Raw genomic sequence first — 17,047 nt, forward strand, 5'->3', positions numbered from 1 at the left:
GGAGTGGCCTTGGGTGGGAACTTCTCCTGCGTAGGTGGCACGAGTCTGCTGGGTGTGGACGGTGTGGTTGGCGGGCTGGGCTCTTGAACCTGTGCGGGCCAGGGCCCTCCGGCTGCTCTGCCCCTGGGCCGTTCCCGCTGTGGCGGCTGCGTGAGCTGCGGGGCATATCCGAGGCCCCACGCAGGGAGCACCCTGGCTGGCCTGCGGGGTCCGAGGCAGGTGCGTGCCCAGTAGTAGGTCTTTTTGCCTGTGCACCGATGTCACCTCGGCGGCCCTGCTTGCTGGCCCATCTCCAGAGAGCATGCGTGTAGTCACTGGTTAAGGGAACTGCCTTTTGGTGACACGCAGGGCTCTTGTGGGCCGGTGGCCCGTGGGCTTGCTGAGGTGGCAGGCCAGCTAGCTTGTGGGGAAACTGCTCCCCTCTGCTGTCAAGGTGGAGGTGGAGTTTCAGTGCATTTAGGCATTTAGATGTGAGTGAGGTCTCTCTGAAATGGAATAGTAGCGTTGAGAGCTATGTTTCCGTTCGTATGAAAAGGGTGCTGAGCATAAAGAGTTGGGTGATGGTGGCAGGAATTCTAGGAATGTTTATGTCCCCGCACTTATTTATTTTCTGTTAAGGGAGGTGATTCTGAAGTAACTTTTTACTCACGGATGAAGGTGGTGCATAAGGTCATCCCACGTCAGCCATGGTGAGATGAAGTGGTGTAGTAGAATTAAAGCCTGTACACCTTGGCCTGATACATAGGAGACACACCGTGGGTGCTCTTTGCTGCCCTCCTGTCCTGGCTTATTACCTTAACTAACTCGATGGTTCAGAGTGGTCCCAGCAACATTTCCGGCAAGATCTTTCTAAAATTGCATAGAATCACTTGGCAAAGATATCCCCAGAGGCTAGTGGAGAACTTTACTCTTTCTGGTCATAGTTTGCAAGATGTTTGCCCTATCCTGCGTTCCTTTGTTACTTTTGCATCTCCTGTGATTGTAGACCGATGGGGCAGTGGCGTACACACACACACACGCGCGCACACGCACACGCACACACGCACGCACAGGCGCGCGCACACGCACGCACACAGACACACACACACACACACACACACACACACACACACACACACACACACACACGGCTGAGAGTTAACGGAGACCCCAGTTATAGGAAACTGCAGCCCGCACTTTAAAAAAGAAACGCGCATAAGTTGTGCTCCTGGCGTGCCCCCCATAGGGAGCGGACTTCAAAGTGCAGAGGTGGTTGGACACAGATACCTATGCAGACACCTAAGCACAGATATCTATGCGTAGGCTCTCTCCATCCATCGTCTTAAGTGCGTCTCTGTTTACCTACATATCTATGTTAGTCTACTCAAGCTGATAACCAGAGTGTCATTGAGTGGGGGCTTCATCCATAGACACTGATTTCTCACCATTCTGGAAGCAGAAGTCCAAGACCAAGGCAGGTTCAGTTCCTGGTGAGGTCCCTTCTTCTGGCTTGCATACGGCCGCATCCCTGCTGTGTCCTCACAGGGTCGAGGGAGAAAGCTCTGTCCTCTGTTCCTCTTAATAGCACTGATTGCATAATGGCAGCTCCACCCACACCCTCATGATAGCTTCCGAACCAAATTACCTCCAAAGGCCCCACCTCCCAAGACCATGACAGTGGGGGTTAGGGCTTCAACCCTGACTCAATTCAAATATGAACTTGTGTGTGTGTGTGTGTGTGTGTGTGTGTGTGTGGTGGCGGCGGCGGGGGGTTAGGAGGAGCAGAAGATGGTGAGGTGAGGGCCCAAAAATTCAGTTCATAACTCTGTATCTATCTATCATCTATCTATTCTCTATCTAATCTATCAATATCTTATCATCTGTCTTTCTAACGTAACCTACCTATATCATCTATCCTATCTAGTCTATCATCCGTCATCTATATATGTCTTATCTATCTGTCATCTCTGTCAATCTATTCGTCTAACCTATGAATATCTATCATCTATCTAATGTATCTATTTCTAATCTATCATCTGTCACCTGTCTGTCACCTACCTGTTGTCATCTTTTTGTCTACCCATCTATCCTTATGTACAGAACAGTGTAAGATAAATTCTAGCTGAAATAAGCAGGTGAAGGGAGGCAACAAAGGGCCCGGTAGTTTATTTGAACGCAAATACCCGGGCGAGATTTCCCCGGTCTATAGAAATGGAGGCTGGGGAATTCACACTTAAGTAGACAGGCAGGCAGCGAGATTTTCGAGAAGGTAGGGGGAGGCAGAGCTTAGATTTACAGCAGCACGAGGATTGGCTAGCCCAAGGCATATTTTTCAGGTTGGGAGGGGGCAACAGCCAAGAACTTCGGCCCATCATCAGTGTCCCGCGTGGGAGGGGGCAGCAGCCGGAGACATTGGCACATCATCAGTGTCCGACGTGCTCGCTCCTCCCATCAGTGCCCCCAGCCTTACAAACAGTTAACAACACGGCTATCTAACATGGCTGGCTATCTATCTATCTGTCTGTCTGTCTGTCTGTCTGTCTGTCTGTCTATCTATCTATCTATCTATCTATCTATCAATCATATATTCAATCTATCTATACCTGTCATCTATCCTATCTAATCTATCATCTATCTATCTGTCTATCTGTCCTATCTATCTATCATCATGTTTTTGTCTACCCATCTATCTTTATGTACAGAACAGTTCACAAGATGGCTTATATGTCACTTCCCTACTTATGTTTCCAAAAGCCTGCAAGGTAACTAGGCCCTAGAGACAGACAGCACTGGGTTCACCGAGACATTTGCACATCGAGTCAACAGCGTGTGACTACAAAACTAGTCGATGGTGGTGCGGGGACTTCAACCCATATCTCTGTCCCCGGTCCTCTTTGCCCTCCTTGCTGACGGTATTCTAGCCGCATTTGTTGACTGACTGCTCCCTGAAGACCACAAGCATCCCTCCTCTTGGCTTTTTCAGTAATTTATCCCATTGTATGGAATGCTTTTCCCTCAGATACCTGGTTCTGTCACCTCCTTCTAGACTGTTCAAGTCCCACCTCCCTGGTGAGGCTTACCCTGTCCACTGTTTATTTTGAAAGCCCTGCTTCTCTCTGCCTACAATCTCAGTCCTCCATATCCTGCTTTTCATTCTTCATAGTGTTTGTTACCGGCTAAGCTACCGGAAAACTTACAGATGTTCATTGTCTCTTTCCTCCCCTCCAACTAGAACGTGGTCTCCACAGGTTAGGAATTCTGCGTGTATTGAGTCTGGTGGAGACCCTGCAGACTCTAGGGTCAGCGAGAAGTGGGCACAGTTGTAACTCAACGTGGCTTGACATGTTAGCAGTTTAGGTTAGAGTCAGGCCAGGCGGTCATTAAAGAGGACCTTTTCTGATATTACTAAGCTACTTGGTAAATTCTAAGTAAGCTTACATTTTCAATAATCACACAGCAGGCAGAAGCACTTCCTTCTGTCGTTCCTCCAGCCTCGAGGACCTGGATGCCAAATCCGTTCTCTCGTGGGGAAGTGGGAGTGTGTGAGGATGATCGGCCAAAGTCTTAAGTTACACAAGGCACACACATACAGAATTAAACATGTTTAAAAACCAAAATGATGAGAGAGGTTGCCTGTGTCACAGCAGGGATTCCCTAGCCCCCAGTGAGCTCAGAGCAGTGGGAGAGGAGAGGGAAGGGGCCACATAAGCCAACCCGGTCTCCTTCCTCTGGACTTGCCTCCCCCTGGGTTGTCATCCATTAAACGCTCAGCACGCAGACCTCGCGGTGAGCACGCACAGTCATAAAACGCGGCTACTTCCACATCCCAGTCGCTGGGGCACGGAACACGTTGCGTAGTTAAGTGTGGCTCAGAACACTATCACTCATGTATGTGTGTTCTTCCTCTGTCGCCGAGTCAAAGAGTAAACAGAGCAGAGGCATACTAGCAAGAGCAGGGTTTAGTGTGAATATATAATATACGCACATACTGTGGGAAAGACTTTGTTAAATGGATAGGAGGACATAGGCCTTGTCTGGAGCCGGGGGAGGCCTGTAGGTGCCGTTGGCAAGGGCTGTGGCGTGTCCACCGGGTCGGAGGCCGAGTTAGGGGTAGGGCCGAGGCCGTCGGCTGTGCCTCCCACGGCATCGTGTGGGTCCAGGGCTGACCGGAGGATGACCGCCCGCGCGGTGGGTGTCTGAGGTGCGCAGGAGGCCGGCGGTGGCGCCGCCCACGGCCTCGTGCGAGGCCGGTGGGGACCGGAAGATGACGGCCACCGAGGGTGGCGTCGTGTCCATCGGCTCGACCCGAGCGTCATCGTCGGCCTTCGGGCCGGCGGTGGTGCTGCCCACGGCCTCGTGTGGCGCCGGGGGAGACCGCAAGATCACGGCCAGCCAGGGTGGCGTCGTGTCCACTGGTTCGTCTTGAGCGTCAGCGTCGGCCTTAAGGCCGGCGCTTGTCCTGCCCATGGCCTTGTCTGGGGCCGGGGATCAGTTGTAGGTGCCTTTCCCGAGGGTGGTGGCGGGCCCATCGGGTCATCGTCCGACTTGGGGGTAGGGCCGAGGCCGTCGTCTGTGCCTCCCACGGCATCGTGTGGGTCCAGGGCAGACCGGACGATGACCGCCCGCGCGGTGGGTGTCTGAGGTGCGCAGGAGGCCGGCGGTGGTGATGCCCACGGCCCGGTGTGGGGCCCGGTGGGGACCGGAAGATGACGGCGAGCGACGGTGGCGTCGTGTCCATTGGCTCGCCTTGAGAGTCAGAGTGAGCCTTCGGGCCGGCGCCTGTGCTGCCCACTGCGTCGTCTGGGGCCCGGGGGGACGAGTAGGTGCCTTTCCCGATGGCGGAGGCGTGCCCATCGGGTCCTAGTCCGACTTGCGGGTACCGGTCCGAGGCCGTCGTCTGTGCCTCCCACGGCATCGTGTGGGGCCAGGGGAGGCCGGCGGTGCCGCTGCCCACGGCCTCGTGTGGGGCTGGGGGGGGGGGGGGGGCCGGAACATGACGGCCATCGAGGGGGGTGTCGTGTCCCATCGGCTCGTCTTGAGCGTCAGCGTCAGCCTTCGGGCGGGCGCTTGTGCTGCCCTGGGCCTTGCCTGGGGCCGGGGGGGCAGTTGTAGGTGCCTTTCCCGAGGGCGGCGGCGTGCCCATCGGGTCCGAGGCTGACTTACGGGTAGGGCCGAGGCCGTCGTCTGTGCCTCCCACGGCATCGTATGGGGCCAGGGGAGACCAGACGACGACCGCCCGCGCGGTGGTTGTCGGAGGCACACAGGAGGCCGGCGGTGGTGCTGCCCACGGCCCCGTGCGGGGCCGGGGGCGACCGGAAGATGACGGCCATGGAGGGTGGCGTCGTGTCCATGGGCTCGTCCCCGGCGTCATCGCCGGCCCTCGGGCCGAAGGTGGAGCTGCCCACGGCCCCGTGCGCGGCCGGGGGCGACCGGAAGATGACGGCCATGGAGGGTGGCGTCGTGTCCATGGGCTCGTCCCGGGCGTCATCGCCGGCCCTCGGGCCGAAGGTGGAGCTGCCCACGGCCCCGTGTGCGGCCGGGGGCGACCGGAAGATGACGGCCATGGAGGGTGGTGTCGTGTCCATGGGCTCGTCGTCCTGAGCATCAGCCTTCAGGCTGGCGCCTGTGCAGCCCACGGACTTGTCCGTGGCCAGGGGGCAGTTGTGGGTGCCTTTCCCGAAGGCGGTGGCGTGCCCATCGGGTCGTCGTCCGCCTTGCGGGTAGGGCCGAGGCCGTCGTCTGTGCCTCCCACGGCATCGTATGGGGCCAGGGGAGACCAGACGACGACCGCCCGCGCGGTGGTTGTCTGAGGCGCGCAGGAGGCCGGCGGTGGCGCTGCCCATGGCCTTGTCTGTTGGCTGACTCTGGATGGCGGTTTCACAGAGGCAGGACACCTCGAGGCGGGCTGGTAGTGGTGCCCGTGTGCCCTGCAGAGGAGGAGCTCGTCTGGGTGGTCTCTCTCCAGCCGTCTGCTGGGAGCCTAGGATGGTCCAGAGGCCCAGGACTGCTCCCCGTGGAAGTGGGAACTCTGTTGGGAAAAGTGGGAAAAGCCAGCCGCTAAAGGCACAGGATCCCCAGTGGAACAGCCTGTGACCAGGGCAGCGGGCAGGTGCAGGGTGCTCCCTGGCAGGAGGGGTAGGGGCCAGCGTCCCGGGGACGGGAAGGACCGGCGGGCGAAGAAGGTGGGGCTGGGGAGGCGGCGGGCGGGGTGGGGCACGAACCTTAGGAAGGAGGAAACTGTCCACACGGGAAAATGGGTTGTGGTGTGCGCCAAACGATCCGAGGAAAGGGTCTGAAGCTAGGGAGAGGATCTCCTTTGCCACTAACTCCTTCTCAGGCCAAGCACGCACTGAGCTGCCCAGCTAGGGCGAGCCTGGTATGTATGTCAGCCAGGGGACGCATCACAAAGCGGCCTGGGCCGCTGTGACGTCACCCAGGGGCCGCATCACCAAGCCCCCTCCCCCCCCCCCCCCCCCACTGCCTTAAGCACACCGGCCCCGCCCAGAGGAGACCCTGGGCCAAGGCCACGGCGCGGCCCCAAGGCCAACCCCAGTAGAATCCCTAGCCCCCGGGACTGCCCGCTGAGGGCCGTGCGGGTGTTCGGACCGACGAGGCCACCGTGCGGACCGTCGAGGGCTGCAGTGCCCGCGTCTGTCGGAGCTCAGCCCGCCCGGGTGCCGGCTCTGCATGTTCTCGGCACCCGGGGTGCGGCGGGCGGCAAGTGCCTTGCCCCCCACCCCCGCCCCCCCGCCCGCCCCCCCGCGCTCCCGGAGGCCAGGGCCTGCTCACGGCCCGGCGCGGAGCCACCCAGAGGCTGCCCGGGGCACGGCCCGCCCTTTCCCGGGCGTTCCCAGCTTCTCTGGGACACCGGGGCCAGGCATGCCTTCTCGGCCATGGCCAGCCAGGCGGCTGACTTCTGAGGAGGGCGCAGACCCCATGACTTGCCGTCCTAGCTAGCGGGCAGGTTCTTTCTTTGCTTCTCACAGAAAGCGTAGGTCGGGGACCACCGGGTCTCAGCATAGCCACATCCCGCATTCTGACTGGGCCTGGCTGCCCAGATTTTCTCTCTGATCTAGTTTTGGGGGCCTGTGTCTCGTACGTGAATAACACAGCAGAGTATAAACTGGGAAACACTTTTTATTTTTAAAATGCTTCTCCTTTAGACTCTCGGTCTCGATGGCGTCGCCGTTCCTGCCCGTCAGCCAAGCTGGAAGCTTGCGGGGCGACCTCGCCTCCTCTCAGCAGTCAGCCTGTCCATTCCCGATCCCGACTGTTCATCCTTTACGTTTTTTTTTTAAACTCTACTTTTTATTTTTATTTTATTTATTTTTTTAGTTTATTATTTTTTATTGAAGGGTAGTTGACGCACAGTATTACATTACGTTAGTTTCAAGTGTACAACACAGTGATAAAACATTTATATACATAATTCTAGGTTCCAGCTATCGCCCTACCAAGCTGTTACAATATCTTGACTATATTCCTTACGCTATCCATTACATCCCGGTTACTTATTTATTTTACCATTGGAAGTCTTGTCCTTTTTTTTTTTTTTTTTTTTTCTGTGAGGGCATCTCTCATATTTATTGATCAAATGGTTGTTAAGGACAATAAAATTCTGTATAGGGGAGTCAATGCTCAATGCACAATCATTAATCCACCCCAAGCCTAATTTTCGTCAGTCTCCAATCTTCTGAGGCATAACAAACAAGTTCTTACATGGAGAACAAATTCTTACATAGTGAATAAGTTACATAGTGAACAGTACAAGGGCAGTCATCACAGAAACTTTCGGTTTTGCTCATGCATTATGAACTATAAACAGTCAGTTCAAATATGAATACTCATTTGGTTTTTATACTTGATTTATATGTGGATACCACATTTCTCTCTTTATTATTATTATTTTTAGTAAAATGCTGAAGTGGAAGGTAGATACAAAATAAAGGTAGAAAACATAGTTTAGTGTTGTAAGAGGGCAAATGTAGATGATCAGGTGTGTGCCTGTAGACTATGTGTTAATCCAAGCTAGACCAGGGCAATAAAACATCCACGTATGCAGAAGATTTCTCTCAGAACGGTGGGGTGAGGTTCTAAGCCTCACCTCTGTTGATCCCCAATTTCTCACCTGATGACCCCCCTGCGACTGTGCCTGTCTTAGGTTGTTCCTCCCTTGAGGAATCTTACCCGTCTCTGGCTAACCAGTCATCTTCCGGGGCCATACAGGGAAATGTAGAGTTGGTAAGTGAGAGAGAAGCCTTATTGTTTGAAATGGTTAGCTTTCTATTTCTTTGCATGGTTATGCCCTGTAGCTTCTATGCCCAGCATCTGTCTTGAGGTATCTTTACCACTTGGAAGAATTATGATACTCGGTAAATTTGATATGAGGCACGAATTCTATTTAAGGGTTGTAATTAGGAAGGAAGAAGAAAAGCTATAGAAGTAGCAGGCGGAAGAAAACATGGGAAGATTGATTATTTCTTTGACATATCTTCTTGTAGAGTAACTTCAGCATGTATAGGTTTTAAGCTACTACTTAAATTGCGCACACACATTAACATAATAGGAGTATAGTTACATAACCAAAGCATACCTGTAATTACCAGCCATCTCCAGTGAAACCGAGAAAACCAGTTAGGCACCTTAGGCATTTGTGAAAACTTATCTATGATGTGGTGGATATTGTCCAACTGAACTTGAACAGTCTGAGAGAAATCAGACAAATTAAAACAATCCATTCCTGGGGAATGTTCACATCCCTTATGTTCTTTTAACAGTAAATAGTCTGTAGTTGTAAGATTTTGGAGCGCTACAATTTGCACTTCTAATTCTTGGTTGAGTTCCAACAGTATAGATCCAGTCAAATTTGTTGTTTTACCGTATGCACAGGCCAGCTTAGATGTCTCCTTCATTCCCATGGCAAGTCCAGGAACTGGTGGGATGAGTGCATCTACAGCTGTAGCAGTGCGTGGATCTTTGTTGGGGTTTTTTGATGATCATCTTTTGGCATGAGTCTTCCAGAGAGTGCTGATGTTGGAAGTTCTTTTTCATATCGTATCTTAGTTCATTTTCGGGGTAGCCCAATTAGGCTTTGATCCTCTGTATAAACACAAACAGACCCTTTGCCTACACTTTTATATGCCCTTCATACCCTTGTGTAGAACTCATTGGCGGTTACCACACAGGAACTGCCCTTTTTTTTTTGTTTTTTTGTTTTGTTTTTGGTATCACTAATCTACACTTACATGACGAATATTATGTTTACTAGGCTCTCCCCTATACCAGGTCTCCCCTATAAACCCCTTTACAGTCACTGTCCATCAGCAGAGCAAAATGTTGTAGAATCACTACTTGCCTTCTCTGTGCTGTACAGCCCTCCCTTTTCTCCTACCCCCCCCCCCATGCATGCTAATCTTAATACCCCCCTACTCCTCCCCCCCCCCCTTATCCCTCCCTACCCACCCCTCCTCCCCAGTCCCTTTCCCTTTGGTACCTGTTAGTCCATTCTTGAGTTCTGTGATTCTGCTGCTGTTTTGTTCCTTCAGTTTTTCCTTTGTTCTTATATTCCACAGATAAGTGAAATCATTTGGTATTTCTCTTTCTCCACTTGGCTTGTTTCACTGAGCATAATACCCTCCAGCTCCATCCATGTTGCTGCAAATGGTTGGATTTTCCCTTTTCTTATGGCTGAGTAGTATTCCATTGTGTATATGTACCACATCTTCTTTATCCATTCATCTATCGATGGACATTCAGGTTGCTTCCAATTCTTGGCTACTGTAAATAGTGCTGTGATAAACATAGGGGTGCACTGATCTTTCTCATACTTGATTGCTGCATTCTTAGGGTAAATTCCTAGGAGTGAAATTCCTGGGTCAAATGGTAAGTCTGTTTTGAGCATTTTGATGTACCTCCATACTGCTTTCCACAATGGTTGAACTAACTTACATTCCCAGCAGCAGTGTAGGAGGGTTCCCCTTTCTCCACAGCCTCGCCAACATTTGTTGTTGTTTGTCTTTTGGATGGCAGCCATCCTTACTGGTGTGAGGTGATACCTCATTGTAGTTTTAATTTGCATTTCTCTGATAATTAGCGATGTGGAGCATCTTTTCATGTGTCTGTTGGCCATCTGTATTTCTTTTTTGGAGAACTGTCTGTTCAGTTCCTCTGCCCATTTTTTAAATTGGGTTATTTGTTTTTTGTTTGTTGAGGCGTGTGAGCTCTTTATATATTCTGGATGTCAAGCCTTTATCGGATCTGTCATTTTCAAATATATTCTCCCATACTGTAGGGTTCCTTTCTGTTCTATTGATGGTGTCTTTTGCTGTACAGAAGCTTTTCAGCTTAATATAGTCCCACTTACTCATTTTTGCTGTTGTTTTCCTTGCCCGGGGAGATATGTTCAAGAAGAGGTCACTCATGTTTATGTCTAAGAGGTTTTTGCCTATGTTTTCTTCCAAGAGTTTAAGGGTTTCGTGACTTACATTCAGGTCTTTGATCCATTTTGAGTTTACTTTTGTATATGGGGTTAGACAATGGTCCAGTTTTGCCAGCACCACCTGTTGAAGAGACTGTCATTTTGCCACTGTATGTCCATGGCTCCTTTATCAAATATTAATTGACCATATATGTCTGGGTTAATGTCTGGATTCTCTAGTCTGTTCCATTGGTCTGTGGCTCTGCTCTTGTGCCAGTACCAAACTGTCTTGATTACTATGGCTTTATGGTAGAGCTTGAAGTTGGGGAGTGCAGATCTCAGCATTTTTTTATCCCCCTAGGTTCACTTACACTTTGGAGGTCTACCTCCCATCCTGGTTACTAGGTTCCTTAATTGATAGAGGGGCTGGAAGAAGCAGAACAGCATGTAGATGAAGTTAAAGTATAAAGTGGGCTTTTTCTAGGCTGAGTATATTTCACAGTGTCATGAGCCTCATCCCATTTCTGTGCTTTGTCTCACTGCAAATGCAGAGAGTGGATTGAGAAGGTGTCTCCAAAATTTGCACTTTTGTTTTGACAGTCAAAACTTCCTAGTAACATCCAGCTAGTCCTCATCTTGGTCACCAGAGGCAGCAGCGAACGGGTAACGTGGGTGCTGTCTCTCAGAAGTGGAACCTGCTGCTTAGACATTCTTTGTTCTCCAGTGTAGTCAGAGCAGCAGAAAGTCTAGTCATCATACTCAGGAAATTAAAATTCTAGATTTGGGAATTTTCCCCCTAACTACACCCTATCGTGCTGCCTTGCAAGTGCTCAGAGACAGCCAGGAAGCATCTCCAGCGGAAGTGGAGCTTGCACTGCCCCATTCGACGTGGCAACAGGGAGTCGCTGGACCACCTCATCTTCCCTGTCGGGTTTTTCCAGTCTGAACCCCGAGAGGAGTGGAACCCCTCGCATTGCAAAGCTGAGCACACACGGCAGCTGTTCAGCTGCTCTGACTCCAGGATTTTTTTCTTCGCAAGCCCCTGTGTGTCAGGCTGGGTGGTGAGGTGACAGCTGAGGCTGGGGGAGTGGAGAGCGGCTGACAGGAAAACAGACTCCTGAAGCCATTTCTCCCATCTCTCTGCCCCGTGTCCCTGGGGAGGAGGGCCTCCTTGGCCTTGGCATTATGCCGGAAGCCTTCACTTTATCCTCCTGAAAGGGATCGTCCTTGGTGCAGATCAATGTCATGACTGTGAAGGAAATTATGGTGGAAGTGGGAAGCTCTGTGCCTCGTCTTGGGGAGAGGGAGGTCCCTGCAGGCATTATGGGTATGTGGGGACACCTGTTGTGATATGACTGATGATAAGTAAATATTTGGTAATTGAGATGACCAAAATACATTTCCTAGGTATTTTTGCTCCTCGTGCACAATTCCTGAAAATCCTTCTGAGCCATAACTGTCCAATGGGTGTCTTGTTAGGTTAATGCAGAGGCTTTGGGGCCCTATCCTAGGTTAGAGGCTGGTTGCCAGGGGCACCAAGCTTGTGATTAGAGGATGGAAATTATTAGCCCTCAGCCCCCAGGGAAGAGGAAAGGGATGAGGGCTGGAGGCTGAATCAGCAATGGCCAGTGATTTAGTCAGTCATGACTCTGCAGTGAAGCCCTCACAAAACCCTAAGAGAAGAGCACATCTCTCTCATCTCCTGTTTCTCTGTCAGAGCTTCCATGCCTGGGGAACCAGGTGGCCTGCACATGCCACCAGGCCAGGCCCCAAGCACCCCAGGAGGATAGAAGCTCTTTTATTTGGGACCTTGCCATATGTGTGTGTTCATCCGGCTGTTGTGTCCTTTATGGTACTCTTTGTTAAACGTGAGTGTTCTTCTGAGATTCTGAGGCACCTTAGCAACTTGGGCAGACCTAAAGGGGAAGTTGTTGGAACCCGCAATCTTAGCCTGCAGGTGGGAAGCACAAGCTAATTGCGTGGGGCTTGCAACCAGGCTCTGGAGCTGGGGAGGAGGGCAGTCTTGAGGATAGAAACCTTACCCTGTAGAATCTGGTGTTGTCTCTGGGCAGATAGCCTCAGCATTGAGTTCTCAGACACCCTGCTGGTGTTCAAGAATTGCTTGGTGGTGTATGCATTGGAAACAGGTCCAGTATCCTGAAAGGAGTTACACTGCTGTGTATGAAAAAGAACGCTGGGTCATATGAAACCGCTATTAATATAGGTAGGAACCACCACACTGTTTTCCATAGTAGCTGCACCAATTTACATGGTCACAAACAGTGCATGACGGTTCCCTTTTGTCCACATCCTCATAAATAACTTGTTATTTCTTGTTTTTTTTGGGGAACTAGCCATTCTGAATGCTGTGAGGTGATAGCTCATTGTGATTTTTTTGTTGTTACCATTAGAGTACAATTACATGAGCAACATTGTGGTTACTAGACTCCCCCCCATTATCAAGTCCGCTCCCCGCACCCCATTACAGTCGCTGTCCATCAATGTAGTAAGATGCTATGGAATCACTACCTGTCTTCTGTGTGTTACACTGCAATCCCTGTGGCCCCCCACCCCCTACATTATGTGTGCGGATCGTAATGCCCCCTTTACCCCCTTATCGCTCCCTCCCCACCCGTCCTCCCAGGTCCCTTTCCCTTTGGTAACTGTTAGTCCATTCTTGGGTTCTGTGAGTCTGCTGCTGTTTTGTTCCTTCCCGTTTTTGCTTTGTTCTCATACCTCACAGAGGAGTGAAATCCTTGGATACTTGTCTTTCTCCACCTGGCTTATTTCACTGAGCATAACACCCTCTAGCTCCGTCCGTGTTGTTGCAAATGGTGGTAGGATTTGTTTTCTTCCTATGGCTGAGTGATATTCCGTAGTGTGTATGTACCACCTCTTCTTTATCCCTTCATCTCCCGATGGACACTTAGGTTGCTTCCCTTTCTTGGGTATTGTAAGTAGTGCTGTGATCAACATAGGGGTGCATCTGTCTCTTTCAAACTGGGCTCCTGCACTCTTAGGGTAAATTCCTAGGAGAGGAATTCCTGGGTCAAATGGCATTTCTGTTCTTTGGTTTTTGGGGGAACCTCCATACCGCTTTCCACAATGGTTGAGCTGACTGACATTCCCACCAGCAGTGTAGGAGGGTTCCCCTTTCTCCACACCCTCGCCGACATCTGTTGTTGTCTGTCTTTTGGGTGGTGGCCATCCTAACTGGTGTGAGGTGATACCCCGTTGTGGTTTTAGTGTGCATTTCTCTGATGGTTAGCGATGTGGAGCGTCTTTTCCATGTGCCTGCCGGCCACCTGAAATTGCTTCTGTGGAGAAGTGTCTGTTGAGAGCCTCTGCCCATTTTGTAACTGGATTCATTTGCTTTTTGTGTGTTGAGGTTCGTGAGCTCTTGATACATGTTTTGGATGGCAACGCCTTATCAGATATGTCATCGGTGAGTATATTCTCCCATACTGAAGGATGTCTTTTGGTTCTACTGATGGTGGTCAAACAGAATCTTACGAAACCCCCTACCACTTCATTCCAAATCTGACTAATTTTTTTTTTTTTTTTTTCCCCAGAACACCAACCAGCCGAGAAAACGGGAACGAAGAGGAGAAGCTGTGATGCGGGAACATCTGGCGTAAAACTGAGAGGTGAGGCGGTGTGGAGACTGGTAGGTTGTATCTTTCCATGTGCTGCTTTCAAGGGTCATAGGGAAAAAAGATCGCCAAGGAGATGAAGCCCGGGGTGTTGACGTCACCTGGTATCGGTGGAGCCACGTAGCCTCTAGCCATTGACGGGGAGGCTAGCATGCGGCACTGTTGTCTTTCCTGCGGAGTTAAGACGAGCGGCGTCCCCCGTTTGCAGTTCAGTCAGAGCCCGTGTGGGACTGTCCTGGCACCGGCCGGGGTGGACCCGAGAGCTGTGCCGTTCCTGCTGGGCTGTCGCAGCACCCCTCTCGGAACAGGGCCTCAGCAGCGCTCCCGGGAGAGAGAGAGAGAGAGAGAGAGAGAGACAGAGACAGAGACAGAGAGAGAGAGAGAGAGAGAGAGAGAGAGAGAGAGACAGAGAGAGACAGAGAGAGACAGAGAGAGAGAGAATTGCGCTCGAGAGACAGGGGCAGTTATATTTTCTGTAGCTCCCTGAGCATGCTCCTGGTGTTTATTTTGAGATCTCTTTCTCAGGAAGATTGATTTGAGTCCAGTTACCAGGTTCCTTTGAAGGTTCATATTTGTAGGTGGCGCCCTCTAGCTCCCAGAAGCTTTACTCTCTGGAGATGCTCAGCCCTTGGGGTGGGTGGGGGGTGGGGTGGCAGGGGTCCCAGGGGAGAGGTGCCGGTGCCCACCCCCGCCGGGAGGAAAGAGGTCTTTCCTGCTTCCCGACCGCAGTGCCCGTCTCCACTGCCGGGGCCAGTTTGCGGAGCACGCAGGGAGAAGCTGCCGTAGGTGGGGGCGGCCGTTTTGCAGGCCGGTGCCGGCGGGGAGGCAGGCCGTGTGCCAGTCACAGCACGGTAAGGGGGATGGAGCGCCCGGAGCTCCTGAAAGCTCCCCCGCCTGCCGGGCAGAGTGCACCCGGGCAGTTTGGCGCACCTGTCCTTTCTCCTGAGCGGCAAGCCCTGCGGAAGCCTTGCCCCTTTAGCAGTTCTCTCGCTGTCAGGAAGTCTCTCAGACTGTCCGCCTTTCTTTTGTCCCACAGCGGCCGGATGTGGATCCCTGTGTTGTCCCACAAGTGGCTGGAATCTCAAGTCTCTCGAAGTCTTCCGCCTGTCTCTGCTTTCCAAGCCCACCGATCCTCCAGAGCGCAGCACGTGTACGGTAGGTTCGTGCTCCCAGAGCACATCTCCGGGGCTGTACGTCACACTTCTCCTCGAGGTGACAGCCTGCCGCAGCAGCGTTCTTCCCTGCTGCTCTTCCAGGATTTGGTGTAGTTGTTCTATTTCCATATAGTACGTATGTATGTGGTTTTGGTTTTGGGAGGAGGTTTCCGCCTCCCCTCTCACGTGAGCCGCCGTCTTTAATCCCAGCAGCACATCTTTTTTCTTCTTCTTCTTTTTTTTTTTTCTTTTCAGTTTCACTTGTCTAGGGTACCTGTCCCCACCCCCTCAACTTCTGGTTTGTCTTCGTCCTTGGATCTCAAGTGAGTCTCCTGTAAGGGAGCACGTAGGTGGTCTTGAGTTTTCATCCCTTCTTTTAACCCTGTGTCTTTTGATTGGCGCCCTCAGAGCCTGTCCTTTTATTCTGACAATTGAGAGCTGTGTCCTTATTGCACTTAAAAATTTTTTTTTGTTATCATTCATCTACAGTCACGTGAAGAACATGATGATCACCAAGTCCCCCCCAAAAACCCCGTTACAGTCGCTGACCATCAGCGTGTAGTAAGATGCTGTAGAATCACTACTTGTCTTCTCTGGGTTGTACAGCCCTCCCCATGCTCCCCCCACCCCACACGTTATACATGCTAATCCTGATGCCCCCTTTCTTTCTCCCCGCCCTTATCCCTCCCTTCCCACCCACCCTGCCCAGCCCCTTTCCCTTTGGTAACTGTGAGTCCACTCTCGGGTTCTGTGAGTCTGCTGCTGTTTTTTTCCTTCAGTTTTTCTTTGTTGTGATACTCCACACATGAGTATAAAGACGGCGTGATCGCCGCTGATCGGAGGGAGGGACAAACAAAAAGGAACACCCCATTTCTAGACAGGAGCAGTTGGGAGCAAAGAGTGTGTTGTGGACTGACGTGTTTATTTGAGTGTCCAAACTTCCCTCTTTATGTGGCTATTACTTCTTTACATTCGTGAACATCATAAAAGCCACTGATTTCAAAGGCCCAGACGCATACTGAGGTGAGAGAAGATGAGAAGGACGTTGCTGCACCACTAAATCTATGGCTGGGCACTGCTGAAACCAAACAAAAAGAATTCACGGTGGCCAGATAGGGCTATTTTCTAGTGGCTGTCTCTGGGGACTCAGACAGAATCCATTTGTTTGATTGTTTGTTTTTTCAGTTTCACTTGTGTAGGGTACCTGTCCCCACCCTGTAAGGGAGCACGTAGGTGGTCTTGAGCTTTCATCCCTTCTTTTAACCCTGTGTCTTTTGTTTGGAGCACTCAAAGCCTGTCCTTTTATTCTGATGATTCAGAGCTGTGCCCTTATTGCACTTCTTAAATTCTTTTTGTCATCATTCATCTACAGTCACGTGAAGAACATTACGTTTACCAGGCTCCCCCCTTCACCAAGTCCCCCGCGAAAACCTCTTACAGTCACTGTCCATCAGTGTAGTTTGGATGCTGTAGACCCCTTCACCATGTCCCCCCGACACACCCCGTTACAGTCGCTGTCCATCAGCGTGTAGTAAGATGCTGTAGAATCACTACTTGTCTTCTCTGGGTTGTACAGCCCTCCCCATGCTCCCCCCGCCCCACACATTCTACATGCTAATCCTGATGCCCCCTTTCTTTCTCCCCGCCCCTATCCCTCCCTCCCTCCCCACCCACCCTCCCCAGTCCCTTTCCCTTTGGTAACTGTGAGTCCACTCTCGGGTTCTGTGAGTCTGCTGCTGTTTTTCTCCTTCAGTTTTTCTTTGTTGTTATACTCCACACACGAGTGAAATCATTTGGTACTTGTCTTTCTCCGCCTGGCTTATTTCACTGAGCATAATACCGTC

Source organism: Manis pentadactyla, chromosome 2 (assembly GCF_030020395.1).
Source record: "Manis pentadactyla isolate mManPen7 chromosome 2, mManPen7.hap1, whole genome shotgun sequence".
NCBI lineage: Eukaryota > Metazoa > Chordata > Mammalia > Pholidota > Manidae > Manis > Manis pentadactyla.